This window comes from Pinus tabuliformis, chromosome X (assembly GCF_031772625.1).
Source record: "Pinus tabuliformis cultivar Carrire ecotype Pingquan chromosome X, CPIR1, whole genome shotgun sequence".
Classification (NCBI taxonomy): Eukaryota; Viridiplantae; Streptophyta; class Pinopsida; order Pinales; family Pinaceae; genus Pinus; species Pinus tabuliformis.
Window position 1 is genome coordinate 1,206,201,393 of NC_142308.1, and position 24,075 is coordinate 1,206,225,467.

The 24,075-nt window shown below is 37.6% G+C and overlaps 1 pseudogene; it reads right to left on the minus strand.

The window, feature by feature from the left end:
• Positions 1-24,075, minus strand: part of LOC149144300 (uncharacterized) — a 131,206-nt pseudogene that overhangs the window by 59,226 nt on the left and 47,905 nt on the right.

Here is a 24,075-nt window from a genome sequence, read left to right on the forward strand (position 1 = left end):
TTGAGGTTGGAATTAAGAGGGAGACTACTACTCCACAAACTCCAGAGCAAAATGGTGTGGCACTATACGATTGTGGAAGCTGTCTCTATGGGTAGATGATGTAATAATGCCTAATGTGGAATAACCGATGGATCCTATTTATCCACCTGAGCCTTCCTATTCTAGGAAGAGGCCTTCATGGCTTAGGGGGATACTTGATGATGCTGAAAGACATGCTACACCCCGAGGAACCTTCCGTGAAAGTAAGAAACCCAACAGGTATCAGGGATACCTGACCAATATGAGCACAATCATACAAAATGAGCCTTCATCATTCTCAGATGTCGTCAAGCATCAAGTATGGAAGGATGCTATGACTGAAGAATATGAGTCTATTATGAAGAATGATGTCTGGGAAGTAGTTCCCAGACCCCAGGACAAGACAGTTGTCACGTCAAAATGGCTTTACAAGATAAAGCATGCAGCAGATGGAAGTACGGAAAAGTATAAGGCTCATTTTGTTGCTCGTGGTTTCTCCCATAAGGAAGGTATAGAATATGATGAGATATTTGCACTTGTTGCCAGATATACAACCATTTGCTCGATCATAGCCCTCGCGACTTCACAAGGATGGAACCTACATCAGATGGATGTCAAGACCGCGTTCTTGCATGGTTCGATCGAAGAATAGGTATACGTGGAGCAACCTGAAGGAGTTGAGATTTATGATCAAAAATCTCATGTATGTAGGTTGAAGAAAGCTCTCTATGGGCTGAAGTAAGCACCTCGAGAATGGTATGAGAGGATCGATAGCTACTTGATGAAGTTGGGATTCACCAGGAGTGAAGCCAATCCTAACCTTTACTTTAAGGTTGAAGATGAAAAGCCTCTCGTACTAGTGTTGTATGTGGATGACCTCTTTCTAATAGGTGCAGACCCTCTCATTCACAAATGTAAGAGGGAGTTGGCTTCTGAATTTGAAATGAAGGACCAAGGACTTGAAGTGTGGCAGAAGCCAAGAGAAATTTTCCTATCTCAAGGAAAATATGTGGTGAAGATTCTGGAAAGATTTGGTATGGTGGACTGCAAGCCTGTGACTACCTCGAGGATCTTAACTTTCAGAAATTATATGGTAGTGATGTCGGACCAGATTTGGGAAATGCCTCTGAGTTTCATAAACTCATTCGCGTTGATGTTCTTGGTGAACCTTAGTCCGAACATATGTTTTGCAGTTAGCATTGTGAGCTCATATTTGGTTGAGCCTCACTAGATTGGTGCCAAGAATCTTTTGAGATGTCTTCAGGACACAATCTCTCATGGATTGAGATACACTGCCAGAAATATGAAACTACATGATTATTTGAATGTTGATTAGGCAGGTAGTGTGGAGGATCCCTGGAGCACTTTTAGTGTTGTTTCTCTTTGGATTCTGCTTTGATATAATGGATGAGCAGGAAGCAGAATTTGGTTACCATAAGCACCACTGAGACCATATACATATCTACGAGTGTGATCTCGTATGAAGCAGTTTGGTTGCGAAAGATCTTCAGTGAGCTGTTTGGATTTACATTAGATACCACCGTGATCCTTTGTGACAACCAGAGTGGGATTCGTTTTTCAGAGAATCCCATATTTCATGATCGCTCAAGCATATCGATATCAGGTACCACTATATTCGAGATATGGTGCAGCGGGGAGCTATAAGGCTCCAGCATATCGGTATAGATGTACAAGTCGTCAACATTCTAACAAAGCCCCTTGGGAAAGTAAAATTCCTAACTTTCCGAGAACAACTTGGAGTTGTTCAAAGACTCTCTTATGAGGATCCTATATGATGCATTGAGCTCTGGGAGCTCTGAGGGCTTGCAGTTCTTACTAGAGCAACATACGACCACAATGTGACTCACCCTCCCCTGGTGGTGTGCACTGGAACAAGACTATTCGCTCTCTTGTGGAACAGGATGATTTTCTCTCCTGTGTAGCAGGATGATTAGTTCTCCTGTGAGGCCTGGATTGATGTGTTCTCCATGGTGATTGTAGCAGGATTGATGTGATCTCCTGTGAGGCTTGGATTGATGTGTTCTCCATGGCGATTGTATAAGGATTGATGTGTTCTCTTGTGAGGCCTGGATTGATGTGTTCTCCATAGCGATTGTAGTAGGATTGATGTGTTCTCCTGTGAGGCCTAGATTGATGTGTTCTCCATGGTGATTGTAGCAGGATTGATGTGTTCTCTTGTGAGGCCTAGATTGATGTGTTCTCCATGGTGGCCTAGATTGATGTGTTCTCCATGGCGATTGTAGCAGGATTGATGTGTTCTCCTATGAGGATGGGATTGATAAATTTCTCCTGTCGAGACATCCTACCCATCCAGTCTAGGACTCATGGGAAGTACCTCTCATCTGATCAATGAGCAGGGAAATGAAGTTAGGGACCATAGTAGTACCGATGGACGCATCATTGTATCTACCATACTCCCTATGCTAGGATGACCTGCATTGATCTGGGATTAATGATACTAGTCTAGGACTAGTGGTAGGAGTGATACATTCTATGACACTGACTTTGGGTCGGTTGTTACTGGTCTGGGACCAGTGGTACGCACTTTGAGTTTGACTTTGAGTCAGTGGAGGATGTTACTGGTCTGGGACCAGTGGTAGGAGTTGTACTCACTATGATGTTGACTTCGGGTTGGTTGAGACTAGTCTGGGATCAGTGGTACATACTCTAAGACAGACTTTGAGTCAGTATGATACATCCTCGATCATTTCTTCTTCTTCATAATTCGGACAAAAGCAGATCAAAACAGAACAAAGCATAGCAGAGCATAACAGATCAGAGTCGTACAGATTAGTACAGGGCAGAATAAGACAAAGCAAAACAAGCAGAATAGAGCAGAGCAGGGCAAGGGTCAGGCTGTATAGGGCAGTGCATTTGATGGATGAATAGTAGTGACCGACAGACAGATCACAGATGAAGTTCTCCCTAGTTAAGAGGGAGTGTTAAATTGGCAACTAGTGCCAAACTTCATGTGGGTCATCTTATTCATGGCTAATAATATTTTTATTAGATTCCTCTTGTTGAGAGGTGTAGGATTGATCTAAAGATCATCCGATTCTGATAAGTATTTATGGAGATATGAATTTATTTTGATTATGGAATTATTATCAAGCCGACCTACAACTCATGTAGGCTCAGAAGCCCAATAGTCGCATCTATTCAAACATCATGGGGGTTTTTCCTCAGTTGCACTCACTTATCTCATCACATCTCTCTCTCTCTCTACTGCGCAGAAAAGAGTCTCTTCTCTACTGCGCAGAAAAGGGTCTCTCTCTCACACATGTGAAGCCGGAGGCTGCTGAAACTGAAGCTGCAACTGCAGATCCAAAATTTGACCAGCGTGGACCATCAATCCTCCTCTTCTAATCTATGTTGTAGGTTCATTTGAACCTCCTCTGAAGGCTGCAACTTTTGGTGGTGGAATCAAGTCAATCCAACAGACGGTTTGCGAGATATTGACTACCCTAGTTTGAAGGACGCTGCTGAAACTAAAGTTGCAACTGTAGAAGTGATGTTTGACCTGCATGGAGCAGAAGATATCCTCATATGAACTACGTTGTAGGTTCATCTAAACCTCCTCTGAAGGCTGCAACTTTTGGTGGTGGAATCAAGCCGATCTGACGGTCGGTTTGTGAGATATCGATTGCCCTAGTTTTAATGATGAAGCCGCTAGTGTTGATGCTGCTAATCTAGGGTTTGCTACTACTGATATAAATCAGATTTATTGTACTATTTCTCTCTGCTAAATTATTGAAGATAAAAGAATATTTGATCAAAGGGTTTCCCCACACATTGTGGGGTTTGTCCCTGGCTAGCTGCCACATCTTGTGTCTCTTGTCTTGACTTGTTTTTTGTCGATCGTTTAATGTTCTATCTGCACTTTACTTTATGTACATGTGATTGCTAATCTGTGGAATATAATAAGAAAAATAAGTAAACTGTTATAAGCATAGAACATACCATAACCTAACAGATATTGACCATGATCACTAGAAATCCGGCAAGTAGAAGCAAACAATTTGGTAAGCCCAATATGGCCTCCAAAGCAAACATCCAAAATTGTTGACTCTACAGGTGTAGATAAAATCCCATCAACTTTAGTTTCAAAGGTAAACTACAATGGAGCTCGATCATTCACAGAACCAGACTTGGAAAATGAGTTTGGATCTAATTCTCCATTACTCCTGCCCTCACTTGTACCTCCAACAATAGGATCTTTGGCACTCACTTCCATGAATTGCAAAGTAAGCCCAGTCTTATTATCAGTAGGGCCAATGAAAGCTTTGTCTTGCCCTGTAAAAGTGTTCACTTTTTCACCAACAAATTGCAAGTTGATAAGGTCTCGATATATAACAACCTCATTCATTGCATCACAAAATTCAAAGACAACCAGAAAAAGATGTTGCTTTTCACTATATAGCATGTGCTTTGGATACCGTTCATTTCCCCCAAGAGCTTTCAACTTAGAAACAACATTGGGGAAAGTTTCTTGTATATATTGTACTCTCCAGTCAAAAGGTTATAAGAAGTGAGGTTGCATCCATCCATAAAAAATGCCTTGACCGGATAATGCAAAATACATTGCTCCTTGTTGAAACTATTGAGATCTAAGTGGAACGACTGGCACACAATAATGTCTCTAACTGGATGTCTTGTGTCTGCAATAGTAAGAAGTGACAAACGTGATATTGGGCCACTCTTTGCATGTTCCTCCAACAAATGACTGTGGATAAAATCCTTCCTAGCAATATTTGAAATCGTAAGCTGATTCGATCTTTGGCTTGTTGAACCTGTAGTTGCATCTAGAGATGATGATATGCTAAAATGGTTGTTGATCCCAGTAACAACAACTTTTCTTTAATAACATCACCTGGTGATCCTCTTGTACTTTGCAGAACCTCAAAAACTTGTTTCCTTGCTTCACGAGAGAACGAGACACTCCTACCATTGAAATCATCACCAATTGAAACATTTGACATACCTTTGAAATCATTACCAGTTGCGACATTAAAAAATAAGACTGGATAAATTCAATTTAGGATGTACAAGTAAATCCTTGATATGTGTCAGTGGGTAAACTGTTTCTCCACCATTTGGAGAGAGTATGTTGGCAATGTCAATTGATTCAATCCCAGCAGGTTCAAAGAAGTTAGCACACATAGGTGGCCTATTTGAATTGATAATGATACAAGTACTCCAAACATGTAAAGAGTGATCCTTAGAGAGTGTAATGAGAAATTGCAAGGAATGCCATGCAACTACAACAATTGGTTTTGAGCCCACATGGGTAATTCCAGCCATATTAGGTCTTGCTTGCACTGATACATCCCATGCTAGAAGAGTTCCACATCTATCACCAATGAAAACCCACTCCAACATTGGATGAAATCCAAAAGCTCCAACTCCAACAAGCTTGATAGAATTATCAATATGCAGAGTATAATGAACTACAAATGTTTGGATGTTCTAAGCCCTGACCAAACCATCTGCATATGTAACATACAAGAGTGGGCTTTGTGGATGGAAAACAAGATTAGCAACAGGTTTATTGAGATCTGTTGTTATCTTTGTAGGTGCCCTTCCACCTTCAATAGTTTCCACAAGACCAACCTCAGTGTGGTAGGGTTTTTCTACCTTATATTCATGGAGTTACAGATAAGATTGCTAAAATCCTCAGGAAGAAAAACATAAACATGCAATTCTCAGCACCTAGAACTATTAGACAAGGTATGAGATCTATCAAAGACAGTATTGATAGACATCAACTTAAGGGAGTCTATAAAATAGATTGCTCGTGTGGAAAAAGCTACATTGGTGAAACAAGTCACTCCCTGCAGACGAGACTCAAGGAACATGGAGCTGATATTAAGAATGAACGATCTCGTACTTTGGCCCTAGCAGAACACTCCTCAAAAACTAAGCACCATGTCTGCTTGGAAAGTGCCTCAATTATCGCTAGGGAAGAACAAAACCATAAGCGGAAGATTAGAGAACCTCTTGAAATTATCAAGCATCCACATAATCTAAATAGAGACAATGGTATGAAGATTAGTGGAAGTTGGCTTCCCCTAATCAGATAAATTAGGTTCACCAATACTTCTCAGGTTTAGTATTCGGTGGTAGAATTACCTCTCCCTTTCTAATCTTAGTAGTTAGTAAACTCGCTATAATAATTTTGGTATAATAATAATAATAATTAGTTCATAATTAAACCATTACAATAACTATTATGATAATAGCTTTCACTATTATCATTAACTATTATTATAGATCAAGATTATTAAGTATTAATTAAAATCTATTAATTAGTTAAAATATTTTAATTATTAATATTAATTATTAGGTCTTGATGTTAGTTATCAATTAATAATACTGAATAATTATTAAGTACTAATTATTTATTATTAATTATTTATATTGACTGTTAATATTATAATATAAAATTTTAATACAATAACTAGTATTTGTAATATTAATACATTTTAACTAATTTTAACATTAATACATCACACTAATAATACTCTAATATTACTAATAAAATAAATAAATAAATAATAATATTAATAATTATTATTATCTTAGATTAAAAGTAACTAATTATTAATAATATTATATTACATTATACTAAGATTAATATTATTAATATTAATTATGATCAATAATATTAGTATTAATTATTATTATTAATTATTATATGAATAATAATTATGATTATTTATAATAATAATAATATTAAGAATTGATACTAATGATAATTATTTTATTAGAATAAAAGTAACTAATTATTAATAATATTATAATTAATTAATACTAATTATGATAATGATCAACATAATAATAATTTATATTAATTAAATTAGCTCATCAATAAATTAATCAAAAATTATTATTAAAAAGAAAACCGACATTCATCTCAATTTACTCTCATCATTAATAAATCAAAGTCAAAATTATTCAAAAGGAGAGCCAACATTCTTCTCAAATTACTCTCCTCATTACTATTTAATCTCTTAAAGTAGCTCTTCTTCTATCAAGCATTCAAGAAGTCCTGATGATGGATCCCGGTTGGGATTTGAAACGTTGGCAGAAAATGGTTCTTACTGTGGAATCTCCGGAAACTAATTCAAAAGATTTAAACCACAGAGGTCTTAAATCCAATTTCCACAATTGTCACACTCAACTATCATGCTCATACGTCGATGTAATCCAAAAATAATACAAGTTGAAGAGAAGTTAATGCAATATGCACTTATGTGTTAGGAGTAAGTAGTAAAGCTTGTGTATGGTGAAAGGCCCCGCAGTGAGGTTGTAAGGTCTTCACTCAGTGAGCGACCTGTCGCAAATCGAGATGTTGCATAATAACCCACTCCATTTTATCCATTATCTTTACCTTCTCTACCTCGATCAATCAAACCCTTCTCATCAAAATGCAACCAAGAGAGTTTTATCGCCTCGTTCAACGAATCAAATTAACAACTTACTTCCTTCGGATCTAATCGACACAACTCACCGTGAACGTGGCCGACTGCAATATGATAGTTGTGCAAAGGGAAATTAGAAAGTATACAATGAGGAGCAACCACCGGTGTCGGTGCAACTTATCAAATCAACGGACGAGCACAATCCAATCGTCTAACGATGGATCGAATGACACAGAGTGATGACACATGTGCAAGAGGAGAATTGTTCCCACAAGGAAACACCTTACAACGTAAATATCCAAGGTTCTACCCAATGCATACCCAAACACATTCAAAAATTTGAAGATAATAACTCCAAAGGTAACCCTAAGAATTTAACCCAAATAGGAATGTGTCTTTCCACCTCCATATTCGGATTAATGTCATTGATTTGGAATTGTTGAAATTAAGAAACTAGACCATTTCACTAGGGTTGGTTAAGTTCTCCAATCTATGTCTTCCCCCGCAAACATGCCAACCATGGCTTAAGTGATAAGTACAACCATCTACACTCAAAATTATCTTAAATTCTTCCTTTAAACAAAAGATGAAACTCGTCTAGCCTCTAGTAAAAATATGAAAGACATACCGATACCCAATTATCAAAACTAAACTTTTATAAATCCAAAAATCAAGATTCCACACCCCAATCTAATCACCATCAAATCAAAGCCTTCCTCAAAAACTTCCAAACTTATTTTGATTCACCACTTTCAAAAATTCGTTAGAATGTCTTTCAAAAATTCCTTAATATTCTAAGCTGCATAAAAATCCTTATCATCTCTTGCACCACTTGAAATTCATAGTTTCTTGCAAGACTTAGTTTCATTTTTATTTTTCTTCTCTTACATTATTTTTCCTTGATACGTGCTTTTACATTTCCTTTGTCTTTATGCATTAAATAAGGGAAAAACAAAAAAAAAAAAAAAAGAAAGAAAAGTGCAAAATTGAGAAGTGGTCATTTGAATTTGGGAAAACACCACCCAATTTATCGTAGAACGAAAGGCTTATGTGCAAGTCCGACAAACATTATGTATGAGTCGTATTCAATGTGAGTCTTATTCAGTGTCTCCTAGATTTTAGACGTGGACTCTTAAGCTTTTTCAGAGTGCTTTGGCTTCAAAGGTTTTGCACATGTTCCCTTTTCCATTTATTAGATATGTATAGCTTTTTCAGAGTGTTTTTGCTTCAAAGGTTTTGTACTTGTTACTTTTTTTAAGAAGGAGGCGGAGGAATTTTTTGGATGGCTAAAAGTGGTCGGAATGTGGGTAAAAATTTTAAAAATCTTATAGAGGCAGTGTTTGAATCGTGTTTTTGATGGTGGAAATAGATTCATCACCATCAAAATCTTCTAGGACACCTAAAATTTTGAAGTTTAACAACTATAACTTGGATTTACAAAAATCCTTGCCAGATTTTCTTTAAATATGACCGGAATTTCCATAACTTTCCGGGCAATTCCTCCTGCTAATTAGACTACGACTTTTTTAAATAAAAACTATATATATAATTTTACTAATTTTAAAATAATTAAAATTATCAATTTAAAAAATTCAAAATAAATAAATATAAATAATATTAAAATATAATATATCTCTATTTATAAAATAAAATATTTATGAAATATATATATATATATATATATAAAGAGATAGTAATGAAAATGATTAAGATTCAATGAAATAATATATATATAAAGAGGTAGTAATGAAAATGATTAATATTCAATGAAATAAAATTTGGTTTATTGGAATTTAAAAAATATAAGATGATTATTTTTGTTTTTAATATTTAAAAATGGTGTTTTTTAATTGTTATAGTTATGATGAATAACATATAATTTAAATCGGCCTGGAGTATGCCGTAAAACTGCTTTGCTTGGCTAAGAGCTCGTCTTTCGGACGTAAGGAAACAAGTTAATGGCTCAAGACCCAGAGGCATCTGGCAGGATGAAAGCCTGCTTTACGGACCACCAGCGGGTTATTACAGGTGGCGTGGTTTTCTTGATAACGGTGATGAGTCAAATCGACATTCGCGGATAGCAAGAGATGGTTGTCCTCACTGTTGGTTTGACACCTGAGTTTGATAGTTTTGCCACCTTCGGAAAAAAAACATATAATTTAAGCAAAAGTTTTTTCATTAATTTTCTTAGTGTTATAGAGACGATAAATGGTTTCAATCCATATCATTTTAGGAATTGTGCAATGTCTAATATTACTATAGATCTTGTAAGAGGTTATTTTTATTTTGACAATTATTTATCAATTTTGAATTAAAAAAAAAAATCATAAATACAAAATGATTAGGCAAAATTTACATTTAAATTATCAACAAATATTAAAGAAAAAAATCTTAACTAAATAATAAACACAATTTTTATTTTATTTTATTTCTTTCTTTCTTTTTTTTTTTTTTTTTTTTTTTTATGTTTAGAGGAATTGGCAATTGGGTTGGTCTCATATTTGTGTGACACAAGGTCGATTTTGATTGCTACCACTATAAACTCTAGGTGAACTGTGTCGCCACCCTAGCACATGGCCACAATAAACAACCGAGGACTTGAACATGGGACCTTGTACTCACATTTAATTTACATTTTCATGGAAATTGATACTAAAAAAAAAAAAATTCATCCATTAGTGGTTTCTACTTTTTTGTGCCATAGCGAGAAGTGCAGTTCATTCATTACTCAATGTGGAGTTTACATGTGACATTTAAAATGATATTGATATCACAACTCGCTATAAAGGAGATGTGATACTCCTTCCATGTTGAACATAAAGTTGGCATTTGGTATTTAAAAATAAATATTGATAATTAAAAAATTATTTCAGTGTCAGCCATCAAGTGCAGAGAGGGATCAAAGCTCTCGAGGTGCAAGAAGTAAGAAAAAGGATTTCTTTCAATGGGTTAGAAGACCACTTGAATTTCCAACAACATATATAGTTAAGAATCCATTCTTTCAACTATTTTCCTATGTCTCCTATCATCTTAACCCCTTCCCTTGTGGTTTCTTATACAAGAATCACATTTAGTTTTAGAATATCCACCAAACAAACTAAGGAAATATTTGTAAAGGGGCTTCCAAGACCTTGTGTAATCATGGATAAATAGATTGTTTGGGCACTTGGGAATGGATTTGTCCCACTATAAGGACCCATGTAATCAAATTTTGTTTCTATAGTTTTTTCTTCGCCTTTTCTTATGCATAGTGAAGAAAATATTTTCTTCTAGTTGATTGGTGACCTAATTCCAAGATGGGATCAAAACCCAAACTTTTCTCTCACTTTTTCCCATACTTCATAATCCCCTTTTCTAGGCCTTAAGCAGTATCAATAACCATTTGGAGCATCCACATATGCTATTATACCTAGGCCTTCTATGGATACAAAGACCTCCTTACACACATCCCTTAGGGACAAGATAAAAGGAGTCAACACAATAGAGTTTTTGTCACCCTTCCCAAGACGAAGAAAATAAATTCCCAACTTTTTTAACCCTAGACAACCTTTACCTCTTTTGAAAACCCTAGGGAACTATACATTTCAGTTATGAAGGGCCAAGCTTCTATATCATTAATCTTTGTAATACCTCTTTAAAAAGGGGACAAGGATCATGGAATGTTTCAATAACTTTCTTAGCAAGATTCATGGAGAATAGACATGGGAACTTCACTCAGTGAGCTCCTATTTTATAGCATGTTTGTTCATGGGATATTAAATAATATCTTTAATTTCACCAAATATTGATAAATATACTCCAAAACCTTTTTGTTGAACCTCCCTCTCAATATATATTTATAGTAAGAAAACATTTTATACTAGATATCCTTAATTTTCACTAGATACCCTTGTCATACTCCCCAATACCTATAAAGCCCCTAGTGCCCTAATCCCTCACTAATGTCCACCTCAACTAAGACACAAGTTATACTTCAATAAGCTCTAGTTTTGAATGATGCATCAGTATATAAGGTTATCCCTAACGTATACCCAATCACATTCAAACTTTTCGAAGATAATAACTAGAAAGGTAACTCTAGGAATTTGACCCAAATGGGAATTGATTTTCCCACATCCATCGTTGGATTAGTGTCTTTGAGTTTGGATAGTTAAAATTAGGGAATTGGACTATGCATATGGGGTTGGTTAGGTCTTCCAATTTATGTCTTCCTCCCATAAACACACTAACCATTGTTTCAGTGATAGATACATTGTCCCCCAAAACCATCTACGACTTAAAATCATTTGAAGGCCCTTCATTGAGCGAAATATAAAACCTAACTAACTCAAATAATAGTAATATGAAAGACATACCTATACCCAATTATCAAAACCCAACTTTTATGAATCCAAATATTAAAATCCCACCCCTCAATCTAATAATCATAAAATCTAAGCTTTCTTTGGAAACTCCAAAGCTTACTATGCATTAAGATATTTTGCCATAACCATCTTTATCTTAGACTTTCTTTGTTTCACCACTTTCAAAATTTCCTTAACTTTCTAAATTACACAAACATCCTTTCCCATTACCATCATTATCACATACATTCTTATCCAAAACTTTCTTTGTTTCACCACTTTGTGAAATTTCTTAACTTTCTAGATTAAACATCCTTGTCATCTCTTACAACACCCTTGACACCACATACAATTTTAGAATATTATTTTTCTTTTTTCCTTTTTCTTTTTTTATTTTGATATTTGAAATCGATTTACAAATAATCTCACTCAAAACACTTATTAAATAAATAAATAAAACAAAATCACTTTTTATAAAAAGGGGCAAAATCACCTTTGATACGTGCTTTCACCTTTCCTTTATGATCTTAGGTATTAAATAAATAAGACAAAATCACTTTTATTAAAAAAAGAAGTGCATGTGAATGGAAAACGGCAGCCACTTTATCGTAGAACCAAAGGCTTACGTGCAAGTCTGACAAACATGTGAGTCTCATTCACTCTCTCCTAGATTTTTGAGTTGGACGCTTAAGCTTTTTCGGATTGCTTTAGCTTTAAAGGTTTTGCACACGTTTTTTCCTATAAATAAAGGGCAGAAATTATTTGTGCATTACAGTTATAAAATATAATTAGCATGGCCTGAAGCAAGGGAAGGAGACGCTGAAGTGAATTGAGGGAGGGTCAATGTGAAGGGAAAACAGAATGTAATGATAATGGCTCAATGTGTCTTAGGGAAAGTATAAATATAAAATTGGTTAAAGATAATTAAAAAGATATTTATAATAGAATTAATTACAAGAAATATGGTGAAATATATTTTATTAAGTTATTAAAACAATGAAACTAATATGTGATGGGTGTTTTTAAATTTGAACACATTAATATATTTTAATTGTAAAAGGGTTATATTTGGATGGGGCAATTTTTCCTTTTTACGAGAATTATATATATGGTCACATTGAAATGAAGATAGAATATTGTATCAAAACCAAAGTTTTTCACAAGAAGGGTGTTTTTGAGAAGAAACATATGGATGTCCACATGTTAGTAGAGTGTGAATTGATTACAATAGGAATTATAATAACCAGCTTTCTTCACTCTTGATTACTTTACTGATTTATAATACTGCATGGGGAGGAGAGATGCATCTAGTTCAAATTAGTGAAATGAAAATGGTTGATTCTAGCATGTTGCAAGTGACATATTGTCATGTCACTTGAAAATTTAGGCGCATATAACCACACTGCTTAACTAACATCTATCATTCATGTAACTACAACAACAATAGAATAACTAGCATATACATAACCATAATGCGTATAAAAATCATTAACCACATACCTGCATGCCAACATATGATACATTTATGGCAATATTATCTTACCCCGAGGTCTAGTACTACAACCTCGTTTTGATGATCTGCATCTCTTGCTCCATCTCGGCCAACATATCAACCTCATAACATACCAACAACATCATGATGACACAAACTACATAATAACTACCATGATGCATGTCTGACATACTATGCATGCATAATCATATACATTTAGCTAGATGGGCTAAATGGGCTAACCATAACCTATCCAGTCCAAATGTTTGAACCATGCTTTGATACCACCCTTGTAACGCCTCCTCCCACATTTACCCACTTTAACTGGCATACCCAGGTAAACATTATTTGAGTGCTACTATAACATGAATTGACCTCCAAATTCTAGTTAAGAAAGTGGGGCCTACGAGCTAAAACGTTTGAGACATCCTAGAGGGACTATAGGACACTCAGGGGCCAAAGAACCATCCCGCATGGTCAATCCCTGAGTTGAGGCTCTATTTTACTGCCCTAGGCACATAACCACACTGACAACAAGGCATGTATGTGGTTATAGGCCTCCAACCACATGTACAACACTACATCCATGCGATTATAGCCCAATTCCTCTAGTTCTGAGCATGCAGTCCCAAGATCTCTACCACCTTTTCAAGCTTGCCTCTAGACCATTGCCCAAAATTTTTTGAGACATTCCAGAAGCATAAATGACACAAGGACAAAGCTATTCATACAAAACTTGAACAAGGTATTTTCCTAACCATAACAATCATTTCATCAAACACATGCTAAACTTGTAAGATATAGGTCATGAATGCATATCTGATTACAAGAGTCTAAATATTATCTGAGAATCACCAAGTGTTATAGACATTTTTGGACCCTACAACCCAAAGCATGAAATGTCCATAAACCAAGGGCTCCTAAGTCCCTAAAAGTGTTGTTCTAACCCCTAAAGGAACAAGGTCAACAGATTACAGCTTCTCCCAGAAGTTCTCCATGAGAAACTGCTCAGAATTGGTCAAAACAGGATCATTGCAGTTGCTCCACTAGCTAAGTGCGTTGCATCTCACCCAAATACACTGTGAGGGTGCGTTGCATTTCAAAAGTCCCTTCTGTGGGGTGCGATGGGCGAGAAATGACAAATGGCAGCGTCATTCCGCGAGGTGGAGAGGCAATGGAAGCTTCCAGAATCTTCTCTTGTGACACTTGCCTCACTGAATTCGACCAAGGATGAGTAAGAGGCCATCAGTCTCCAAGTGGAAGCAACAACTATCAATGAGAAGACACTAATCAAATCACAAGCTGACTCATCCCCCTTACAGATATCTATATATGGATCCCTCCTCCCAGAGATCCAGAGGCTGGAATTTTGCATATTGTAAGGAATTGTTGTTGGTTTCTTGAGACAAACATCAGATTGTTGGGTGATCTAAGCTTTGTTTGAGGTGAAGAGGGGCTTCTTTGCTGGGAGGTTGATGCTGGGTCAGAACAACTGGTTGTAACTCCTCTTGGCTCTTTTCTTGTTTATCAATAAAAGCTATTTGAGTTTTCCTCCATGCTTTTGTGTCATTGATGCTTGTTACATTTGTATGGTCAATTTACATCTGATCCTAGATTGTTTATGATTATAGATCCATGTCTTTGTATAGTGCTATGCTTCTGTGATCTTACAGGTACTTTGTGAAGCTGGGCGTGCAAGGGAGCAGGTAGCTGAGGACTATAAAAGAAGAGAGGGATCAAATCAGGAGATTGGCACAAGACAGAGGTTGGTCTTTCTGTTCCTCTCTATCTATAATTCATAAAGGAAAAACAAAAGTAGCTTTTCTCTGTTTGTTTCTAAGGCAGCTGTCACACCTTAGTGGGATAGAGCAGTTCTATATAGACACTTTTCCCTGTAACAAAATGGTGACTCGACTGGGGAGCTAATTAGTTTGTTTGTTTATCATTCTTTGTTGTTTGTTTCATAAATTTACAAGTAGCATTCGAACTGCATTTGCCATAACAAATGCAAAGTAGACAACTGCTACTTCAATCCATCTACTGGATCTGTTTATGATTTAAACAACTGATTCACAAACTATCTGATTGCCCTTGTGATAGCTCTTAGATCCTCCTTAGATCTACCCCTGATTGTTGCATTACTGATTGCTTTTTGCTCGGCCAAAACCCAAGAACTGAACTGCGAACTGTGACCCGGAACCCAAACAGAGTCTCGTTTCTGGCCCAGCGCAGGTACTGTTCAGAGATTCTAAATTTCATCGCACTTCCCGAGTGGACAACCTGCGCTTCATTTCAGATTCTCTGTGTTACAGGTGCACTGATCAGACTAGCTCTGTGCAGTTGACTTCTGTGGTTCATTCTTTCTAGTTCTATTCTTGAATTTTGCTGCCTGTGATCAGTATATGTCTGTTTGAAACCCCTTTTCCTTACTGTTATTCCGCCTCCTTTGTACAAAAGAACTGTAGATGTTTTTGTGTGTTTGTTGAGTCATTTACAGTTCTCCTTTGCAAAAGTAGCGTAATCGTACTGTCGCCATTTGATTTGAAACTATCGCAAGTGTCGATTTCAATCGTAGGAAAGAGTTTAATTGCTGTTGATGGTCGATTATCCTGTTACTATTGCTTTTGGTCTGAATTTGTAATTTTCTAGTGTCGAGAACAAGTATTCATTTCAAAATCGTAAGGTGTTGTGATCGTCTCCATTTTTTTATTTCGAAAAGAAACTTGTTGATATTTGTCGCTTGAAAAGAAATTCAGATTTGTGCATCAACTTTCTTTTTAGCATTCATATACTAAGAAAGTCGAAAAACAAATACATGCATGTGCATTTGCATTTGCATATAGACAGTCTGATTAGCTTGATTTAGGAAAGTGCATTTAGAGTGTGCTCTTTTCTCTTTGTGAAAAGATTTTGTCTTTCTTTTCCCTAGTAGCTAGGATTTTCATTGCATAAAGGAGATAAAAAGTTTGTTTATCATCTTAGATTGCATTTTAGGAATTACATCTACATCTCGTGGTGAACCCGAAAGGAAAAATTCATAAACAAGATCAACTTAAAATAAATTCAATGAATCTAACAACGCTTTGGAACTTAATGCACAACATTTAGAAGTCTAGGTTAGAGACGTATTCGGCGTCGTAAAGCCTGGTAACTGTTGTTCTCACTGATGGTTGGGTGATTCCTCCACTTTGAGACAATAAGTGCCAGTACAGACTTGTGCTCCCACGTACCGTCAAGTATATTTTGGGAGACCCCAATAGGCTTATTCCTTTATCCATAGGAAGCTGTGTCTGCCGCCCTATCGATCGCAATGCACTGAACACAGCATTCGGGAAGATTGACTGTCGTACCATAAAAAGTATTCTGCAGTTTTGCGATTGGTTTGGTAATCCCTCTACCTAGATTTCGAGAGTAGTCCCTTTCGTTCCTTTTCAGACTCCTTAACAGAAAAGGTCCATCTGAGCACTTGTCACTTCAGGTTCATTAAAAATCGAAGGAGAGTCATCTTTTGTTTTTTCTCGACTCTTAAAAACTGAAAAAACAAGTTGTGTCAAAGCGTCTAAAATTTATTTTAAACGGAATATTCATTACCCTTTCCTGCGTTGATCTTGGGTTGAGAAAATGGAGTCCACCAACCAAGGAATTCCCCTTGGAGGAAATCCTAGTCCCTTCTCCTCTTGGGGAGATGTTGGTGCACCCCATATGGCCACATTGTCGCTTCCAGGACTGACAATTGGTTTGCCTGTATGGCTTTTCTCAACCTCTGTCGTTCAGAACACCACAATTCCTGAACAATCGAATCAGCAACTAGACAAGTCCAGAGTTACCCACCAACCTTCTACTTCCTCTAATTCTTCCTCTCCTCCTTCCTCTTCGCTTGATGGGGCTGGTAAAGCCAAAAGTCAAGTACCTAAGGAGAAGAAGGAAAAGAAGAAGAAAGAGAATAAGAAGAAGGAGCCAAAAGCGAATGGGGGCAAACGAGCGTCGTCTAGCGAAAATCCACACACTGCACCGACCAAGCCTAACTCGCCATGTGTCATTTGCAAAGGAGACCACTATCACAGAGATTGTCCTTGCATCCCTCGGATCTTAAGGGACTGGTCTCCTGGTTTTCACAACCCGGTGTCGTCAACCTCTGATGGTCATGTTGAAAACACACCGTCAACTAGTGAAAGTGAAGCCCCAGGACAAAAAGGAAAATATATATTTCCTTGTAAACTGTGCGAAGGCGATCATGTCGTCCACCATTGTCCCTTCTTAGACGAAGCTAAAAGAGTTTTGGACGATCATCGGGTTTCACCGTTACGACTTCCTCCTGGATATGAAAAACTCTTGTCGAGTCCGTCACTAGTTGAAAACCCGGCTAACCCGCTCAGGTGGTCAGCCGAAGCATCTATCATTGAAGATAAACCATCTGAATCCATACCAGATGAAAGTCAAAAGGTCGAGGCGGCAGTTGACCCGGTCTTGCCTTCGGAGGTTCCATCTTCAGATGATACAATCACTGAAGAGAACAAGGATGACACCGTCCAAATTCTTTTCATAAGCACAGACTCCAACGAACATGGGGGCAATTTACCCGTTCCTTTACTGCAGCAAGGAAGTTTGTCAGAGTCATACCCGGCCGTCTATTCGGTCCCACCTCCAAGCAACCTAGTTGTCTCCTTCGACTGGAATCAACTAGGCAGACCCCGTTTACCAGCAAGTATACCATTCTAAATCATTGTTCAAATATATAGAATGGTTATTGCTGGTACCATCATAGATGAGGGGGCTTCTGTGAGTACCCTTTCCTCAACTGCTTGGAAAGCGCTTGGTTCTCCATCGCTTTTTCCTGAGATGAGAAATCTAACAGGTTTTGATAAAGGAACCAGTCGACCATTAGGGATCCTTCCCAATGTGCCCATAACATTGAGAGGGAAAACCGTTCACATGAACGTAATGGTAGTTCAAGGACCCCTGGATTACAATCTACTCCTTGGATGAGACTATATTTATTGCATGGGAGCAATTGTCTCCTCACTCTTTAGAGTAATGTGTTTTCCGCACGAAGGAAGAGTGGTCAAGCTCGTAGACCAGCTTTCATTTCCCAGATCATACAGAGCAAATAGTCATATACCATCCCTAAATGGTCTTTTCACGCAAGAAATGTCTCAATCTCCAGTTCGTCCACCCGATGAGCGCGAGTGATTCGGGGGGACATGACTGAATCCCAGGGGGCATGCACCCTAGTCTGCTTCGGCAGGAAAACTCCGGGTATAGGGTAGGTTTTCGCGAGAGAATATGACTAGTCTGTACTCCCGTCCGTGATTGGAAGAGGGGGTTATTCTAGAACAAGATTCTCTTGTCAAAGTTATGTGAGTGGAGTAGCCTCCTTCACTCACCTTTGTTTATCTCGGTAGACATCGCCGAAGAAGTGTTTTGTTTGCGCTGTGAATAGAACAATCTTTGGGTAACCTGTAAGAGGTAGGCCTCTCTCGGTAAAACAAATGTTTTAACAGACTAAAGAAGGGGTAACCTTGAAACTTTGTTTTATACCTGGGGGCATGCAAACTTTTGGAGTGTAAGCGAAGAGCGACTATTTATTTTTTTAAATTTGTAGGTTCTCTAACCCTTTAAACTCGTAGGATTGGTCGTTTCCTAACTTGCATAAAGAAAGGATGCGGGGCAAAACTCTAAAAGTTGTCGTTTTTATATGAGACATTCTTATCACACGACTGGATTAATCGAGCAGTTTTAGCACATTGTTCAAGCTCGTTAAAAAATAAACATAAGCCATGAGCAAATGTTTCCCCCCGCATTTAAGCTCGTTAAAAAATGAACTATTCCTCGGTAAATAACCATCGTGAATGTAGTACTTCAGCCATTAAAGCCTTGGTCGTGTTTGCACTGTCACCTCCACTTTCTCATTGGCTGATCATTCACCTCCATTTGATTGTTTACCCATTTTGAGGAACAGCTGCGAAGAGTGGTTTCACTAGCCATCCTTGTAACACTGTCGTGATTTGAAAATTCCAAACCTTACCTGGAATCAGCTGCTACCCATTTTATCACTCGTTCCTCAAAAGACGAGTCTCCTTTAAGCTCTTTTCAACTGACTCGTAAAATATGAAAATATTGTCGAGCCATTGGCCTCTCCAGCTCGTTAAAGGGACAGGAAGTGCTATCCCTCGTCTAGATTTTAATCTTTTTGGACCTGAGGGATTATTACACAAAAAGATCGAGCGCTTGTTTTGTTTGGCTCGTTAAAAGTATCGAAAATTCATCCCTTCTGTATTGTTTTATACTTTTTCAGACTTAAGGGATTAGATGACGAAAAAGGAATTTTGGAGTTAGCTTTACGTTCCTTTCAGACTCTCTAAAATTGAAAAGGACCGAGTTATCTTTGTCGTTAAACTCGTTAAAAAGATTAATAGCGACAAACTTGTCTATAGACGAGAACGAGTTTCACTATCGCTAGGCTCGTTAAAACATAGCGATGGGTTTGCCCGAAGGGAAAATTATAGAACAAGCATATGTTATCCTCCTCAAGCTTGACAAAAATAAAGAGGTACTGGTCAGCAATGACTGGGGAAAATTGGGAAGAAAACTTGAAGAAACTTTGTTGGTAGCAAGTCGCTCTTGAACATGACACTTCCACTCCGTGTCCGAGTCGGGTTGGGTTGTTTCATTCACCGGTCACATCACCATGGTCACGCCATACCATCCACATTTGGGGTTAATGCTACCAATCCATCACATCAGTGTCGCCGATATGTTCAAGAGAAGTCATTCAGTGAATTCACCTATGTCTCACCCACTACCATACATTATACTCCATTCTTTCATGACCGCCACCCTGAACCTTATATCACCAGATCGTTTTCACCTCCATTAAAATCATTTGCTCTATTCCGTGTCATTGATGTGGGATTCATTAAGGCCCTCCTGTGACAGATCACTTCTTGTCGACATCAGCTCATTATCCAAGAAGTTGATCTAGGAACACCCCATTCAGTACTTTGAAGCTTGCATGCCTCAATGGCAAGTTTCTCACTTCCGGCGACAGGTTTACATCAACGGCCTTCGACCAAAAGATTTTGCGTGGTGTTCGACGCCAAGTCCTTTATTCACACCACGTGAATTGTACTGCAGTACCTTGAGTGTCATTATCATTATCGGTGATTCCTCTCGCGCTTGTTAACAGTTTACATCATTGACTGGTAATCAAGCGATGTCTTTCCATGTTCGACTTCAGAACATTTCTCACATGGATCGACTTGTACTTCGAGCGAAGATCGGACGAGATTGAAGACCCCAGATCTAGTTTCATTCATCCGGGCTGCGATATATATTCAGGGAAATAAAGACATTAAATGTACATCATTGCTGCACAGATAATCATCCACTCAAAAGGATGATGGCTCTATCAGAATCATCAGTCTACACTCAGACGATTGTCTGTCCTATGTAAATGGAAATGAATTTATAAAGCTGAGCATGGGAATGCCCGCCTCAGCCAGATCATGAAAATATTATGAATATAATGTATTGTATTGTATCTTATTACAGGTCTCCTCCCAGCATTGAAAGAACTTCGGATCCTCATAATAAAGCATTTCACCCGACATCAAAAGATTAACGGACTCATACTTTAGGGGGCAACTGTTATAGACATTTTTGGGCCCTACAACCCCAAGCATGAAATGTCCATAAACCAAGGGCTCCTAAGTCCCTAAAAGTGTTGTTCTAACCCCTAAAGGAACAAGGTCAACAGATTACAGCTTCTCCCAGAAGTTCTCCATGAGAAACTGCTCAGAATTGGTCAAAACAGGATCATTGCAGCTGCTCCACTAGCTAAGTGCGTTGCATCTCACCCAAATACACTGTGAGGGTGCGTTGCATTTCAAAAGTCCCTTCTGTGGGGTGCGATGGGCGAGAAATGACAAATGGCAGTGTCATTCCGCGAGGTGGAGAGGCAATGGAAGCTTCCAGAATCTTCTCATGTGACACTTGCCTCACTGAATTCGACCAAGGATGAGTAAGAGGCCATCAGTCTCCAAGTGGAAGCAAGAACTATCAGAGAGAAGACACTAATCAAATCACAAGCTGACTCATCCCCCTTACAGATATCTATATATGGATCCCTCCTCCCAAAGATCCAGAGGCTGGAATTTTGCATATTGTAAGGAATTTCTGTTGGTTTCTTGAGACAAACATCAGATTGTTGGGTGATCTAAGCTTTGTTTGAGGTGAAGAGGGGCTTCTTTGCTGGGAGGTTGATGCTGGGTTAGAACAATTGGTTGTAACTCCTCTTGGCTCTTTTCTTGTTTATCAATAAAAGCTATTTGAGTTTTCCTCCATGCTTTTGTGTCATTGATGCTTGTTACATTTGTATGGTCAATTTACATCTGATCCTAGATTGTTTATGATTATAGATCCATGTCTTTGTATAGTGCTATGCTTATGTGATCTTACAGGTACTTTGTGAAGCTAGGCATGCAAGGGAGCAGGTAGCTGAGGACTATCAAAGAAGAGAGGGATCAAATCAGGAGATTGGCGCAAGACAGAGGTTGGTCTTTCTGTTCCTCTCTATCTATAATTCATAAAGGAAAAACAAAAGTAGCTTTTCTCTGTTTTTTTCTAAGGCAGCTGTCACACCTTAGTGGGATAGAGCAGTTCTATATAGACACTTTTCCCTGTAACACCAAGAAGGCCTAATTCCCTCTCATAATACCCGCAACAAGACTTGTTAGCCCATGCATTCATCAACCATTAATCAACTAATCAAAACATAACAAGAGCCATAGCTAGAACATGTTATGGAACCATGCTTATAACCAACATATAACTAGAATATTAACCATGATAGAACAACCATCAAAGCCACATAATAACAAGTACAAGTACTCATGAATCACAATAAGAAAATAGCTCTTATTAACTTATGCAAAATCCAACCAAGTTAGGGACTTCCATGTACCACCCAACCATAGATTGGGTTGCTCCAAATCTTTCTTTCATCCAATCACCACCATGTCATATTCCAAGCATGTATGTGGGAACTCAGGACATAACAAAATAGGGATTCCCAAAGATTAAACCACCTCCACCCTCATGCTACCACGATCCTTCCAAAACTACTCAAGAGATCACTAAGCCCAAAACAAGCTTGGATGCCTCAAAGTTTCTTCATCATTATCTTAAGGAATTTTATTGTCTCCACCTACCTATCAAGGGCTTCCCAAAGATTAAACCACCTCCACCCCTAACCCTTAGAAATTTTCCTGATACCACCTCACCCGGTTCCAAAACGTTCCGACAATCCAAAGCTTAACTAAGAAAAGAGATCCCATCACACAATGGCTACCTGGAAATGGCAAGGCAAGGCTGAAACCACTGTCACACCCAAAAAATTCCATGCCAATGACAACAAAGGAACCAAATACACAATTGCATGTACCATGCATTCACAAACCATCTAGGAAATCAGACATGCAATTTGTCACCTACAGAATCCTCCTGTTGAAGCTACTCGATCCAACCTTCCTTACTTTTCTTTTGCTTTCATTTGCTTTCTTGTTTTCTCCTCTTAGTGCTCTTCTCTTTGTAAAACCAATTCCAAAGCCAAGATGAAAAAAGTTTGTGAATTGATCCTCATAAGCCTTTTTATTATTGAGGCCTCTATTTTCTTCAGTTTCCTCTATTTTTCCTTCAATTTCCCTCTCATGTAAATATGTGACCCTTCATCTCCATTTTCTCCTATTTTCCTTTATTTGCATAAACAAATGTAAATTAATACCTCTTTTCCTTTGCAGATTCCTCTGGTAATTTCCTTAGTCGTAAATTAATCGAGGTGACACCCACTAGGATGATTTTCCCACCATTCAATTTGGACTACTTGTCCCATGACCTTGGTCTTATTTTTCCTTTATTAGCTTGATTACATGAACTTTTAACCCAGGTTGTTACAACCTGAGCTCTAGTTACGATATGCGATTTGTAGTAGAGACAAAATAGTTGTGGAGCGATAAAAAGGTGTCTTTTTAACTCCTAATTACCTTCACATTAATTATCAACCCAGGGACGACTTTTTATTTCAAGAGTGTACTCAGTCTGAGGCGGCTATTTACTCAAGAGTAATGTTTTGCAGTATAGTGCTTAAAATCCAAAAGTAAATGAATGCTTGAAAAAGAAATCTAACAATAACATAAACTCAAATGCTCTGAAATCCAACTATTCACTCAGCAAACATCAATTGAGGATACAGTAGCAATAACTCATTCCTCTAGAGATTGATGCAATTGAAATCAAACTAGAACAAGACAATCAATCTGGGAACGAGGAAGCAATAACCAATGTTATCTACAGTTGACAGTCCTGCTTTAAAGCAATTAAAATGAAATAGAAATTGAACTAAAGCTGCCATTGAAAGTAAACTAAGAAAACTCTTTAAAAGCAAACTATTGCAATTAATCAACCGAAATGAACAACAAAGTAAATGGGCAGCAAAATGTAATTAAAGGAATCGAATAACCAACAGTGTATAATGAATATCAAGGTCTGGAATGAACAACGAAGCTTTACATTTGAAATGAACAACATAACAATATACATTGAGAAGGATGATAACCTCTGTCATGATGGAAAAGAACAGCCACACGATTCAATCTCAGCTTGTGCAATAAAACAATTTCATAAAATATTATAACAACCCGCTGCAAAAACATGAAATTGTAAGGCAATACGATTCAAAGAAATAAGAATTAAATCAAACCATCACACGGCGGAAATTGGAAAG